This window comes from Rhinolophus hipposideros, assembly GCF_964194185.1.
Source record: "Rhinolophus hipposideros genome assembly, chromosome: 10".
Classification (NCBI taxonomy): Eukaryota; Metazoa; Chordata; class Mammalia; order Chiroptera; family Rhinolophidae; genus Rhinolophus; species Rhinolophus hipposideros.
In genome coordinates this window covers 67,951,456-67,966,575 of record NC_138056.1, presented here as the reverse complement: position 1 = coordinate 67,966,575, position 15,120 = coordinate 67,951,456, and the positions used below count along the sequence as shown (strand labels likewise).

General features: G+C 31.6%; 1 protein-coding gene across 1 annotated transcript in view; it reads right to left on the bottom strand.

The window, feature by feature from the left end:
• Positions 1-14,901, bottom strand: part of CNTN5 (contactin 5) — a 1,322,225-nt gene extending 1,307,324 nt beyond the window's left edge. The window contains exon 1 of the mRNA XM_081062322.1: positions 14,658-14,901. The gene's annotated coding sequence lies outside the window, so the exon portion shown is untranslated. The remainder of the gene's footprint in view (positions 1-14,657) is intronic.
• Positions 14,902-15,120: the final 219 nt, after the last annotated feature.

The window sequence follows — 15,120 nt, the reverse complement described above, 5'->3', positions numbered from 1 at the left end:
AGTGATCTCAGGGAGAATTTCAACAAAGAGATAAGAAACATAAAAATGGAGATAGAAGACATGAAAAAGAACCAGTTAGAAATAAAAAATGCAATACTAAAATAAACAATACGTTAAAGGGAATCAACAGATTAAATGAAGCAAAGGATCAAATTGGTGATTTAGAAGATAAAGTAAGACAAAACACTTAATCAAAACAACAAAAAAGAAAAAAAAAGAATTCAAAAAATGAGGATAGTTTAAGAGGCTTCTGAAAAACATCAAGTATATCAACATTTGCATTAAAGGGTTACTGGAAGTAGAAGAGGGAGAACAAGAAATTAAAAATCTATTTGAAGAAATAGTGAAGGAAAACTTCCCTAACCTGGTGAAGGAAATACACACACAAGCCCAGGGAGTGCAGAGAGTCCCAAACAAGAGGAACCCAAAGAGGACCACACCAAGACACATAGCAATTAAAATCTCAAAGGTTAAAGACAAAGGGAGATCTTAAAAGCAGCAAGACAAAAGCAGTTAGTTACCTACAAGGGAGCTCCCATAAGAATGTCAGCTGATTTCTCAACAGAAACTTAGCAGGCAAGAAGGGATTGACAGGAAATATTCAAAGTGATGAAAAGCAAGTACCTACAACCAAGACTACTCTACACAGCAAAGCTTGTATTTAAAATTGAAGGAGAAATAAAGAGCTTCCCAGACAAGATAAAGCTAAACAGGTCATACCAAATCAGTATTACAAGAAACGTCAAAGGGAATTCATGAAGAAGGATCAGGAGGAAAAGGAAGAAGAAGAGGAGAAGGAGGAGGAGAAAGAAAGAAGAAAGAAGAAGGTTCAAAACTAAGAATAATAAAATAGCAAGGACTGTATATCTATCAACAACTATTTTCATTGTAAATGGATTAAGTGCCCCAATTGAAAGACAGGGTGGCTGAATGGATAAGAAAATAAGACCCTTAAATATGCTCTCTATAAGAAACTCTCTTCAGATCAAAAGACACACACACACATTGAAAGTAAAGGGATGGAAGAAGGTATTTCAAGAAAGTGGAAATGAAAACAAAACAACAAAAAAATGGGACAGCAATACTTATATCAGACAAAATAGACTTTAAAACAAAGGCTATAACAAGAAATAAAGAACCCAGTAATCCCAATTCTGGGTATTTATCTGAAGAAACCCAAAGCACTACTTCAAAGTAACATGCACATTCATACGTTCATTGCAGCATTATTTACAATAGTCAAGATATGGAGGCAATCTGGGTGTCCATCAATGGATGAATGGATAAAGAAGAGCTGGTATGTACTACTTACAATGGAACTTTACTCAGCCATAAAAAAAGAAAGAAATCTTGCCATCTGCAACAACATGGATGGACCTAGGGGATATTATGCTGAGTGGTGTAAGTCAGATAGAGAAAGACAAATGCCATATAATTTCACTTTTATGTAGAATCTAAAGAACAAAGTATACAAACAAACAAAACAGAAAGAAACTCATACATACAGAGAACATTTTGATGTTTGCCAAATGAAAAGGGTTTGGGGGAGTGGCTGGAAAAGGGAAGATATCAACTACAAATTGGTAGTTACAAAATAGTCATGAGAAGGTAATGTATAGCATAAGGAATATAGTGAATTATATTGTAATAACTATGTATGGTGTCAGATGGGTACTAGATTTATCGGGGTGAACACTTTGCTATATGAATGTCTGATCACAATATTATACACCTGAAACTAATATAGTATTGTATTATACAATTGAAATATAAAATGATATTAATATTTTATATTATTAATATTTTAATATAAAAATGTTTTGTTTGTGGAACTCCTACATATTTATAAATGATGTATCAAATGAAAAACATTTGCCAATGTTTCAGTAATATCTAAATAAGTATTGGTCTACTGACCATGTTTTTATAAAAAGCAATATTACACATTTTATAATGAGCAATGCAGATGTAGCAAAATTCAGCATGTCAATGGATCTTGAAATTTAAATGAAAATATAAAATGAATTAAAAACCTCCATAACAATTTCTTTGAGGATATGCAATTTTGGTTTCTTCACAATTAGGTAAAGATAACTTACACATATATTTTATCTTATTTATGTCAGGTCAATGGCCAAACCCAAATTTCTGTAGAGGTATAGTAAGAACACTTACTGAGAGCTTGTTTTGTTTTATACTATATGCAGTGTTTCTCAATGCTGGCATCTTCAGAGCATTGTTATTTAGAGCATTATGCATTAGGACAAAGATATAATTTAATTAAATAAGCATTTCACTTGTTTATGTTATGTACAGTAGTTCATAAATGTGATCAAAATGCATTCCTATCCTCACAGCTGCTTGTAATCACCTGGTAGAAAAAGTCGTTTTTGCATGAAGATATCTGGAATCATTATTTTTGGCAGAAGAAATAATGTCAGCAAAATTAGAGAGTTGGGGAATTTAATGATGGGGTTTGGAGAGGTGTGGCTTAATCTAAAATGTGTACGTACATTGTTTTAGTTGCAGAGAAGCCTAGAAAGAGTTTCTAAAGAACAGTTATGGAGCTCCTAACTGGAACACTGCGTAATATGAAACATGTTCGTAAAGCAGTAGCAGCCATTAAAGCTTTCGGAGCAATGAAATGGCAAGACAGAACTTGAACCTTTGAAAGATTATTCCATCAGAATGACTGACGTTGGAGAACAGAGGAAGAGAAACCAGTCTGGAGATGTTATTCCAGTGAAGGATGCCTTGACATAGTGCTGGGTTAGTAAAATTTGGAAGGCTGGTTGGAATATGAGAGCTAATTTATCTAGAATTTTTTCTTTGCTGGAAGATTTTTCAACTCTGCCCAACTAGAATTGTCTTCTCTTCAATGTACCTCCACAGGATATTTTGAATACAATAGAGAGGGAAAGGAAAACAATGTTATTTATACAAATACTTCTGGCTTTTCACAGATGTGTATCTTATTTCTTAGAAAATTTGGCAATGCCTCAAAACATTTTTAATTTACTTCTTTCTGCTATTGGTTTCTTTGTTTCACTTAATGTGCAAAGGGAATTAGAAAAAAAAAGAACTCAATAGAGTTAAACTGAGGATGAACGGGAACAGTAGGTTTAAAAAAAGTTCTATAAACATCTAAAAATGCTCAAAATATTAGACACAAAGTAGAACAAAAAAAGATACGTTTTCATCTATTCAGTTGAATATAGAGCAAGAGGTTTGATAATACACTGTATGGACTATAGTACAGAGATAAATATTCTGATGCACTGTTGGTGGGAGTGTTAATTGGAACCATCCCTGTGGAGGGCAATTTGGCAGTAAAACCAAAATTTTAGATGTGCATTCTCACTGACCTAGCAATTCTGGTTCTCGATCTACTCACACTTCTGTAAAAAATGAATACGTAAGAATTTTCATTTCATATTTTTAGTATGTGCATATAAAATAGATTCTTCTAAGTAAAATATGTTTATATAAATTATATAGCTTTATTATGAATATTCTACAGTGTTAAAATGATATACCTTTTTAAATTGTTATATAGATACCGAAAATTATTTTAAGAAAACAAATGACATTCTGAAAGGAAGTATGTGCAAAAATATGTTGATGATGGCTACTTCTGAAGGGTAGAACTAGAAGATACTTTAGTGCAAAGATTCAGCTTTCATTATCTGCTTTTTATACTGCTCATTGTCATTTCCATAATGTTAGACTAAAAAAGAGATTTTGACAACAGTGTTCATTCAATTAAAATTCTGACTTGTAGGAACTGCTTTATCATGTGGTATTCTGATTGACAACACACCCAATGGAGCAGATTGTTTGTAATCTAATAGCAAGTATTTTGGGATCATTTTAAAAGTCATTCTTAGAGAGCATTCCACTCCTGAGCAGTGAAGGGTTAGAAAAAAAAAAAATTATAATTATCTTTTGCTAGTGAAAAGTAATTCCTCCTCAAAAGAATGCCTTTTAAAATTAATTCTTAAAACGATGTCTCTATTATATTATTATTATCTGGGGGAAAAGATTAATAAGCAGATGTATTTATTTCTACTTGAGTTTTCCTTTTTCCTCATGAGAAAAATTATACTAGTGGTTTTGAAATAAAAGGATAAAAGAAACTAATAATAATCTCTTTAGATTAAAAAAAATGATCTCAGTTCATTTAGCTAAATATTAGCTAAAGAAAAACACTAACCAAATTGAGATGAACAATTAGAAAAGGTAGTTGATTTGAAAATAAATCAAGATAGCTGTCTTAACTTTTAAACATCTATTTAAAGTTCTAATATGTAGGAGATATCTGTTCACACAGAACATCTAGAGAAGTTATAATTTTACCTGTGTTTCAGGTAAAATATCAAGTTTAGGCATTTTTTAAAAGTATCTCATGATATGAATACTTATTTAATCACCTCTTCATTGAACAGTTTAAAATTGCTTTCTATCAGCTCCCTCTCCTGTCTGCTTTGAGGCTTTCTCCACCTTTCTTTTCTTCTCTTTATCCAGTATTTCTGCACCTAGTATAATATTATCACGTTTTTGAAAGAAACTACTTTTTGTGAGATTTGTTTCTTTCATTTCCTTCTACTGATCTATACCTTTGCAATAGTAAAATAATCACTCAATATCTGAGGAAGAGGTTCACTGGTTGTACCTATACATATTTAAATGGTATATCGCCATACTATTCATAAAACATTTACTTTTTACTTATGTTTACTGTCACTGTAGCCAACCAAAAAAATAGCAATATATCTAAATATCACTTGTAGAAAAGCATAATTGTAAAATGTTAGCAGGTTGAAATAAAATTTGTTTATTTTTGCTTAACATCTGACAATTCACAATTTAAAAAAAAATCAGTTTTATTAGTTTTAATAAATTAATATTAGGAATAATTTTGCAGCATGAGATACTTTCATAAAATTTAGTAACAAAACATAATTAAAATAAAGGAAGAAAATAATTGGGGGAACAAATTATTTTCAAATGAATATATTCTATACCATTTCACAATCATATAGAGTTCAAAAACAATATTTGAAATACCTTTCTCTTCTAACAAAATAAAGTCTATGTTCTAAACAATTTTAGAGAGACATTAAATATGTTCTTTTTCAGGTAAAGCAAAACACAATCAAAATTAAAAAACAATAAAAAGCACGTAATCTCTTTAAATATGTTCAAGTACAATTAAACCCATGAAAATAAATCATCTTACTATCAGCAAATGTACAAGGTTGAGTGCCAAGAAAATAAGTGACTTTCCTCATGTTTGGAAAACTGGAGTGATTTTTTTCCAGTTGTATTTATACAAAATTCAAATATATTTTCTGCCTTCCAATATTTCTTGAACTTAAGCATAAAAAGAGATTTTTGTATTCAACTATATTTAAAGAGGGAAAGAAATGATTTTAACTCCTGAGTCTACAGTCTCACTTCCTTCTTACAGAAAAACAAAACCCACCTGTGAGGTAGTAGTTAATGTCATACTTTTACAGGGAAAGAAAAGGAAGCTTAGAAAGGTTATTGTATGGCTCAGGTAAACACACAGGGACGCTGTTAAATCATGATTAAACCTGTGTGTAACAAGTCCATGCTCTTTCCATGGCCTCCCCTCATGCCATAAAAGTGATCTCTGGTTTCATTATCTCTGTTTGGTGGAATCTATTCTAAACTCAACTGTCAACACCTGGGATTCTGTTTCTTTCAATTTTCCTCTTCATCAAAACCTCATAACTTACACAGCCATTGAATTACAGTGGATCAAAACTTTAAAAGAAAATCCTTCACGTTTATTGATTTTAACTCTCTTGCTTGAGAGATTAATAAATGGAAGAAGTGACTTTTCCAAGTCACTGTAAGGGACAAAACTGGGGCTGAACCTCATCTTAAATACAATCTAACCTTGAGATGAACTATTATCCTCTTGTTTTTGACCCAAATCCCAATACTTCACTTGTCTCTCAGAATCTTTTGTTTCCTCATTTGATATATTTTGCAAACTTCTCTCTTTGCATTACAAAAAAAAATTCTTTTTTTGCATTAACTACCTTTCCTACTTTCTTCCACACATTCATTTCATTATTCTGCCTCTCTTGCCACCATCTGCAAAAGAGTCTTTGCCAATCCATAACTGACTTCCTTCAAGTCCTACTGCTTCTCATTTTATCTGGGGTACCAGTTTAATCCATCCTCACACTGGACATGTCTGACCCTCCAAGATTCTCAGAATGTGTGACCAATATCTTGATAGCTATGTTTACTAGTGCGTTTTCTTAAGTTGCTTATTAAATTGTGTCCTGGCTGAAATTTTCCACCTCTCCATTATCTAGGATCAAAGCTCTTACTTCCTTTGCATCTCCAAAAGTAAGCTGTACTGTAATTGCTAATTTTGTAAAAAAATGCCTATCCATGTAAATTACTTGAATAAAAGAGAAGATGCAAAGATCTCAATATTGTTTTCTGCAATTAGGACAGCATTGTGCCTCACACAAATATAGAATATTCTGGTAGACAGAATATTAAACACTAGAAAAGGAATTGGAGGGAAATCAAACTTTCTTCTCAGACTTAATTTTTTGATGTTTCTAACACTGTCAGTTTTTGTGTTTTTTTTTTTTTGTCATTGAAAAATACTTTTTTTTTTACATATTATTACAACTTGATGATGGTTATTGTCCTAATTTCTCATGTAAAGAAACTTAAGTACCTTTTATAAAATTACACAATAAGTTGTAGAACAAAGACTAAACCCTAAAATTCAAACACCAAATCCCCTAATTCATACTGCCTCCCTATATTAGATATATATTTTTTTATGTTTACTACTGTTTACTACAGTTATGCTGTTACTATTACTACTATGTGGAAGGGCCTGTGTAAGAAAATCTTCATTAGCTTCACAGTTAACTCACCCCTCTAAAATAAGTGTCACCAGCACAATTAATATCCCATTCTTAGTAACTGAAGAAATCAAGCTTATGTATAACAACATATAAAAATTGCATATTTTCACAGTATTTATGCCACATTCACTTTAGCTCATATTTGGCTATATTATCAGATACTAGATGTCTCTAAGACACTAAAGTTAGCACTATAATGAGATGTAGAAAAACACATCATTAGTTTAAATTTGTTAGGTGAATCTTAGAACCAAAGTTACTTCAAAATAATTTAGGCACTAGGAAGTAAATGCGGTAATTAGAGAACCAATGCTAGCATGAAATAGTCCAAGCTCAATAGGAGACTCAATAGGAGAAAACTAACAGCTGCCTCCAAAAGATGAAATATTGAAAATTTGCATCTTAGCTATAACTCTACCACTGCACATTTCACGTTGAATTACGTTCAGCCCACGTGCTTATTTCCTCCATCAGTCCATGAACTACTTATCTCCCTTTATATTCTTACTTATTACTACAACTACCCACAGTAGGCCATTTTAATGACTAAAATAATGTAGAAACTGATTTGAATGTGAAAGGAATTACTTTTTGTTATTTTTTCTCTTTGAGGTACCTACAAACAAGACCACATTAAAGAACGAGAAACAGTCATACGTTTTAAAACCGTTGTATGATAAATTCTCATATAATCAATTTTGGATCATTTAACTTAAATCTCAAGTAACCACTGGTTCCTACTAAGGTTATTGTTCTTTGAAAATACTGAACAATTCAAAGTAAGTTGTGGGTAAGTAAATATCCAAAGTAAGTATAAATTCAAATAATTTTAAGGAGCATTTATTCATTGGACTTGGATGATAAATTTTACATTTTCTTCTAGAGCTATTTCCAAATTTTGGCTACATGTATAGGGCAGATAAGACCTCAGATTAAATAATCATTTTAGCACACTCTTTTCCCTCATCTTTTTATACTTGTCTTATCATCTTTAAACATTCAGTATTTAAAGAAAGAAAGAGTTTTAAAATATGAAATCATCCCATATGGACACACACACAACAAACTCTTGACATAATTTGACAATGAATGTTTTGAAAGAAAGCATCTGTAAAAATATTATTAAATCAGAAACACAGCAACATATACAACTGCCTTTCCACTAAGTTGTAGTATGGTGAATTTATAGTTTATCATGTTCAGTTCTACTGAGGAAAATTTTTAGCATATATATTCATTCTGAAATAATTTATATTACATTATTGAAATTGAGCATAAACAAACTTTGGGTCAAACACAAAGATAAGTAAATACTATTACAAACTCAAATTTGTTCTGTATTAACTTCCTTTAGTATTGTACCAGTAAAATTAGAATTTATATACAAGTTGATATTTGAATTCTAAAACTAAAACTCAGAAAAATAGTGCCTATTTTTAGAGATACATTATTTGCTTTTCATTTTATTAAATGTTCTAAAATCATTATTACTTTAAGGAAGCCCATGATTTAAATTTCATCCTAATTTGCCAATACACAAAACTATTTTTTTCATTCACATTTCTCATTGATTTTGTATTTCGTTTAGTATCCCATTAAACATTATTGCTGCAGGTAAAACTGCAATCCAGGAAGAAAAGTATCAACGACAGCAACAAAATGGATGGTCCTTTATAATTAGTCACTGGGAAAAAAAATCACATTCTTTTTCCTACTTGAGTTCCCAGGTTACTTAACTGAAACTGTTAAAAACCATCTACTATTTGATTTAGCTGGTGACTGAACACTAAGTTCATTGTGAAAAAGTTCACATCTAACAATTAAGTTGTATAGACATTCGGGTTTTGGTTAAGAGAATGTGGGTATAAATGTTTCCTCTGAGTTAATATAATTATTTTAAATTTTCTAATCTTAAAAGCTAGTTATTTACAGATAAGAAATGCAACAAGGGAACTCTATATACTTATGTCCCAATCTGGATTTGAATAGATATAAAAATAATTAAAATTTGTACAGCAAAAAAAGATGTAAATTATGAAAAGCTCTGACGTAGAAATTTAAGAGAACTGAATTCTGATTACACCTTTTCTGTTAAATGTACTATTGAACATATCACTTAATCTCTTTATATCTTTGTTTATTACTCTTCTTGACAAAAATGTGAAAATACAAGCTTGGTAAGGCTCCTTCCAACACTAAATGTTATTATTCAGTCACTTTTTCCTAAGTGTCCTAATAATTTATTTATTGTCAATAACACATGAGATATGTGCTTATTTATAATGATATGATTATTTTAGCATTAGGAACTCTCATTCAGTAGCTCACACGTTGCCGTTAATATAAAGGGATTGAAAGAGGGAGATTGTTAAATCAAATTATGAAGTGAAAGGTTACAATTTTCTTATAAATTATATGAACTTTGAATTTCCTATCATCAAATATTCTCAAAATTAGAAAAACTAATGATCACTAACAGATTGTTTTATTAATTTTTGAACATGAGAGATGAAATTAAGCTACTCTATATCTATTAGAGAATGTGACCAAGAAAGTTTTAAAATAACAAAATTGACAAAATACAAATTCTAAGATTAAATATGAGGCTTTGCATAATGTTTTCAAGACATATTTGCAAGCACTAAACACGTTTAAGTGCCCAAGAAATAATTTCATATTGAAGAGTCATGAAATGCCAATTAAATAAAAAATTATTTCTAGAAATTATTTTTAAATTTCTACTGTCACTACCTGTATCTTCCAATTGACATTCATCTTAATCACTAGGAATTCCATCTAACTTGGTCATTTTAGAGATGATAAACTATAAAAGTATCTCAGCAAATATTACATCATTGAAAAGTAAATTCTTACATAAAACTGAAATGGGAAAATCTAGAAGTTTTAAAATACTTGGTTTATATTCTTTGTTACCTTTACAAAGGTAAAACACAAACATATCTTTATATTTAGTTTAGTTTCAGAAACGTATTTTAATACTTTAAACATGAGATTAAATATTTGAGAAAATAAAGATAAAACTTCATACACTTAAAAGTAAAATTTTCACCATATAAATGTACCATTTCTCTACTGGTTACCTCACAGATATTAACTGGTGAAATACTTGTGAAAATATATTTAAATATCTATTTGCAGCTCCAGACACATTTATAACTATAATTACGCTATTATAATATCTCTTTCAATTAAACCTCCTAATTTTTTAGCCTCATAATGAATGCTTGTGCCAGTATTATGATTGGATTATTATTTCAATCCACCTTTTATCACCTAAATGATCAGCAAAATTTCTCTTCCTAAACTCCATATGCTATAATTACTACTGGATCATAATGGGAGATGACATATTCTCTTTCTTGTGCATTTAACAGCTATAAGAATGCTATGAAGCAAATTCCTATCCCTCTCATAGAATCCTATGTATATAATTATACTTTTCAAGTCAATGGTCACAAAAGAGATTTTTAGATCATTCAGATAAATGCAATACTTTCATCTTCCACTTTGCCAAAATACAATTGCTTAAATTTTAAATAATGTACATTTTAGTCACTTTAACCCTTAAGCAGGTTCCTATTTTAGAGTACAGATGCAAATTATAAAGGTATGCTTACAGGAAAGGTCATACAAATATATTAATACCTTGCTACCTATCGAGATCTCAAGTTTTATGGTCTATATAAGGAGTATAGGAAATATTTGTAATCGTGACTGACATAAGAGGAAATGTGCAAATACTGCTAGATCATTTAAGAGAAATCCACTTGTTAAAAATAAATAAAAAGTGGTATCCACTGAGAGACAACTTATTTAGGTCATCATAGATTTTTAAGGGACCACTGAAAAAAATCAATTTTGCACCAATTTGTCAAATGAATACAATGAAACAGTTTTGGAACTGTATAAAAATGACAGTTATCACAAGGAATTCCAACTTAAGTAACAAATGGGAAAATAACATGACTGAACTTTATGAATTTCTCACAAATAATAAATCTCACACTATTTTATATTAGACTAAGAAATGGTAGATTCATTTTTTTTTATTTATTTCCATAAAAAAGACAAATCTTTGATTTATTTTTTGGAATTACTTTATGGACTATTCTAGAGTTCCATTTCCCTGGAAGAAAAGAAGAGTGCTCATATTTTGCCTGACTTTTAAGTCTTATGAGCTAATGTTTAAGAAGACTATAATGTCAAACACACAACATTCATTACTCTGGAATATGAAATTAAAGACCCGTGTTTTAACTTAAGGGCTTGATAAACATGAAAATGCTCTCTATATAGCTTATGAACATATTCATCATAAGTAAAACATAAATGAAGTTAAATACATAGTCACACATCAAGTTCATGGGATATAATTTAATACTGCCAAATAACTCTAATGAAAGAATTTAACTGTAAAACCATATTTTCCTAAAATGTAAATGTATATAATAAAACCATTTCAAAATCCCCAGTATATCCACTTTATCTATGAAGCACTACACAATTATTTTATTTATTTTTAATGAAAATAGTTATCCATAGATCTGTTCCAGTGTCTGAGAAAAATATAAACTGATACTATTCCATTTACCAGAACACTTCTTACATTGTATATTTGAATATCAAAAAACAACACATAAAACAGGATACATTAATTTAAACGGTATAGATATGAAGATGGGACATTGTCCATAACAGTTTTTAATCCTAAATCTAAAGTGTTAAGGAGTTTTATATACTTCATTACTTTTTAAAATGTACCAGTCTCAATTACTATAATGTAGTGTTATTGATCACAAATGCTCAGAAAATAGACCTCTGCAAAGATTCTACTGCTTTGGGCTTCCGACCAGCCTCTTTCCTGCGATAAGGAGCTAAGAAGTTCATGTAACATATTAGCACAGCCTTATAACACTAATCTTAAAAAAAAAAGTATCTTGTCAGGATACACATCTCTCTTATATTTGTATCTTCAGTAAAAAATTGAGATGAATAAACCTGAGCTTTTGAAGTCAGAATTTGAGACACAACATTATATGGACCTGTTTGAATTAAGAGACATAAATTTCCAACCACTGAGTAAATTTTTAAGAAATATATTTAACAAGAAAGACAATTCAGAGACTACATATAGATAATCAAAGTATGTATGGATTCAGCAAGTCACAACATTTTAAAGATCTTAGCCTCATAAAAATCTTAAATTATTTTTGATGAGTAGGGACACTAACCTCTACTACTATAAAACTTTGTTTTAACCAATGGAACTTAAATATAGTCAAATCCTCTTTACACTATTACAGCCATCTAGACAAGTTTTCTTTTCTTCCCCCCCGCCCCCACAAAAATTTGCCTTTTGTTTTTCTAGAAGTAAGACAAACATAATTTGGCCAGCATAGTATCCCCTTACTTTCTTCACCTGGAGAGCCCTCTACCCTTTACAGACACCCTCTGGTCCTTATCACTGAATCAGTTTGCCATTAAACCACACTCTATCTCACCTGTACCCTGAAGATGGTAAAGGTTTTCTAAACTGTTATATAAAACAGACATTTAAAGAAGTATATATTAGCCAAACCTGGTCCATTTTTAAACTTAAATGGACACATAAAATCAAAGTAAACTTTCACAAGCAACTAATTTTTAATATTTTTTAAATAAACATAGGCTACTTGTTTATTCATGATTTGATTTTAGTTTATCTCCCAAACTTAACAAATATTTCAGGCCCCCTCATAGTTGAAGGATTGCTCACCTGAGGAAACATTAAGGTATTTCAGTGATCCATTTAAACATTCCACAATGTAGCTTCTCAGATCTATTTCCATATACATCACGGTCTGCATATGCCTCAGAACTTACAAAGCATGGCTTTTAGTTCATCTATCGGGGTGATGTTCTTTCTTTCTAACTTTTGAGAATTCTAACTTTCTATTCATTTGTTCATGAAATCAAAGAAAAATTAAAATTATCAGTTTTTCTCTTCATTTGTTAATTTCCAGGAATTTTAAATATGAACAATTTAAAGCCTCCACCAAGCCCTGCACAACACATTGGTATTTATACTGTAATAAACATTTGACTGATTTTCTACTTTCAAATCTGCCTTTATATCTTCTCACCACACTCCAGCTAAGTTACTTTTCAAATTCTATTTTATTTTTTAAATCACATTGCTTTTTTTTTTTTTTTATAAATTTTCACTTTGAGTTTTGTACTTTGTTTCCTTCACTAGACTTAGTTGGCATTTGTATGTAGTATCTTTTAATTTTTAATGATTTGTCTTTTGTGACATTCTTGTATAGTCATTGTATAGTCATATTGTTGTGTGATTTGTTTTCCATTTGAATCAAAGGAAACATACCTGTCAAGTTGGAAACTCAAGAAACTGGTTCACGTAGAACTTACAATAATTTTAGCACGAAGTTGGAAAATATGCAAAGAAAGATTTGTGAGGTGCTTAATGTTGACTACAGGCACTTTGAAAAAATAATGACATTTTCATTATTAATTCTTTTATGTTTAGGGTTACAATATTAATCATGATGACCTCCTTTAAGCTTGCTCTGCTAGTCATAAGTATTTCTGTAGTTCTGTTGCAATTCAACAGTACTTAATTATGCATTCACTAATGTTTAAATTTGACCCATTACTTACTTGACTGTATTTTTGTAATGCTAGTATCCTAATGAATACCTATTTCTTTCATCCTTGCTTCCACAGTTAAAATTGAGAACCAAGGTAGAAGTATGACATCTTTAAATGTTGTTATCTTTTAGATTAAAAAAATAGTAGATTAACATAGGTAAGGCATTTTACATGCAACAATTTAAAAGTTTTTGCTTCCAAACCTGTATTTACATTACCACACCAAATAGTATTTTTCATGCTAGAGGTTGTAAAATTTAAAAGTAAAATCATTCTAAAATACGTAGTGTATTCTTGGTTTTCCCAAATAAATTTAGTTAAAATAGCTTAACTTTTTTAGATTGTCAGAGTAATTCTCAGCTTATTGTACACCATGTCCATATATGCAAATTAGCATTCTCTTACTTTTCAATAAAAACTCAATAAGAATCTCTGAACATACTTTCATATTCTTTTTTTAAAAAATGTATCACATTCCTACACAACATTTAGAAAGCACCTCAGCATAATCCAAGATACTGCTGTTTTAGTCTCTGCAACTTTGTAGAACTTCACTTATAGAGCCTGCGTACTGAATTTTAACAAGTTATTGGACTGTCAGATGCCCAGTTATGTGGGGTCTGTTGTCAGAAACGCATTGCTAAATCATAAGACATGCAATTCAGTACCTGAGCAAGCATCCTATTTTCTGACCATTTAGTTGCTTTTGTAGAAAAAAAGTCCTACCCTATCCTGGCATTCATTACCTTACAGTTGAGATGTAGGAATTGTTTATTCTTATTTTGGATGGCATTATGAAATACACAAAGAGGTTATATGTACTCTTGTTTCAACTTTTCTGACATAAAATCCCAGCAGAGAAAAATAATATGAAAAAAAAAAAGAAGAAGAAAAAGAAACACAAAAAAAAAAACGCTTTTCTGACAGTTTTAAAATTCTGGCTTCAAGGCTAGAACCAGTGGCTTTGCAGAAGGGAGTGTGTCAAAAACTGTAAGCGCCCGGGAGATGAAGTGCACAATCACAGAAAGCAGTCACAGTGGCGAAGGAATGTCAGCCACTTACCAATGAGACGCCAGCCTCCCCTGTCCTTCCTCTGTGACTCTCAGTTCCTGGCTCCCATCCTCCCGTCCATCGGCACAGTTCAAATAGAGCAGCCCCTTGGGTCCCTCCCAGCCTGTGGCAGAAGAGAATTGCGGAGTGTTTAATCATTCAGAGGGAGTCCTCCAGCTGGCCCGGCTTCTCCCTGAAGAGGAGACCCAGGTAGCGCATCCTTTCCGCCCCGAGCTTTAATGGCACTTGGGCTGCTGCCTTCTCGCAGTTACGCTCCCGCACTCGGTAGTTGGTTATATTGGGAAGTAGGTGCGGCGCCCCCTCCGGCTGGCGCGTGCGGGGCTCGCGGGTTCTCCTCCAATGCGTCCTCGCGGCCCGCGCCCCGCGCCTCTGACTGGCTGTGTCCTTCCCCGAGCGGTCCCTCGCCCCTCCCAGCCCGCCCGCGCTGTCGCCGTCGCCCGCGCCCAGCGCCTCA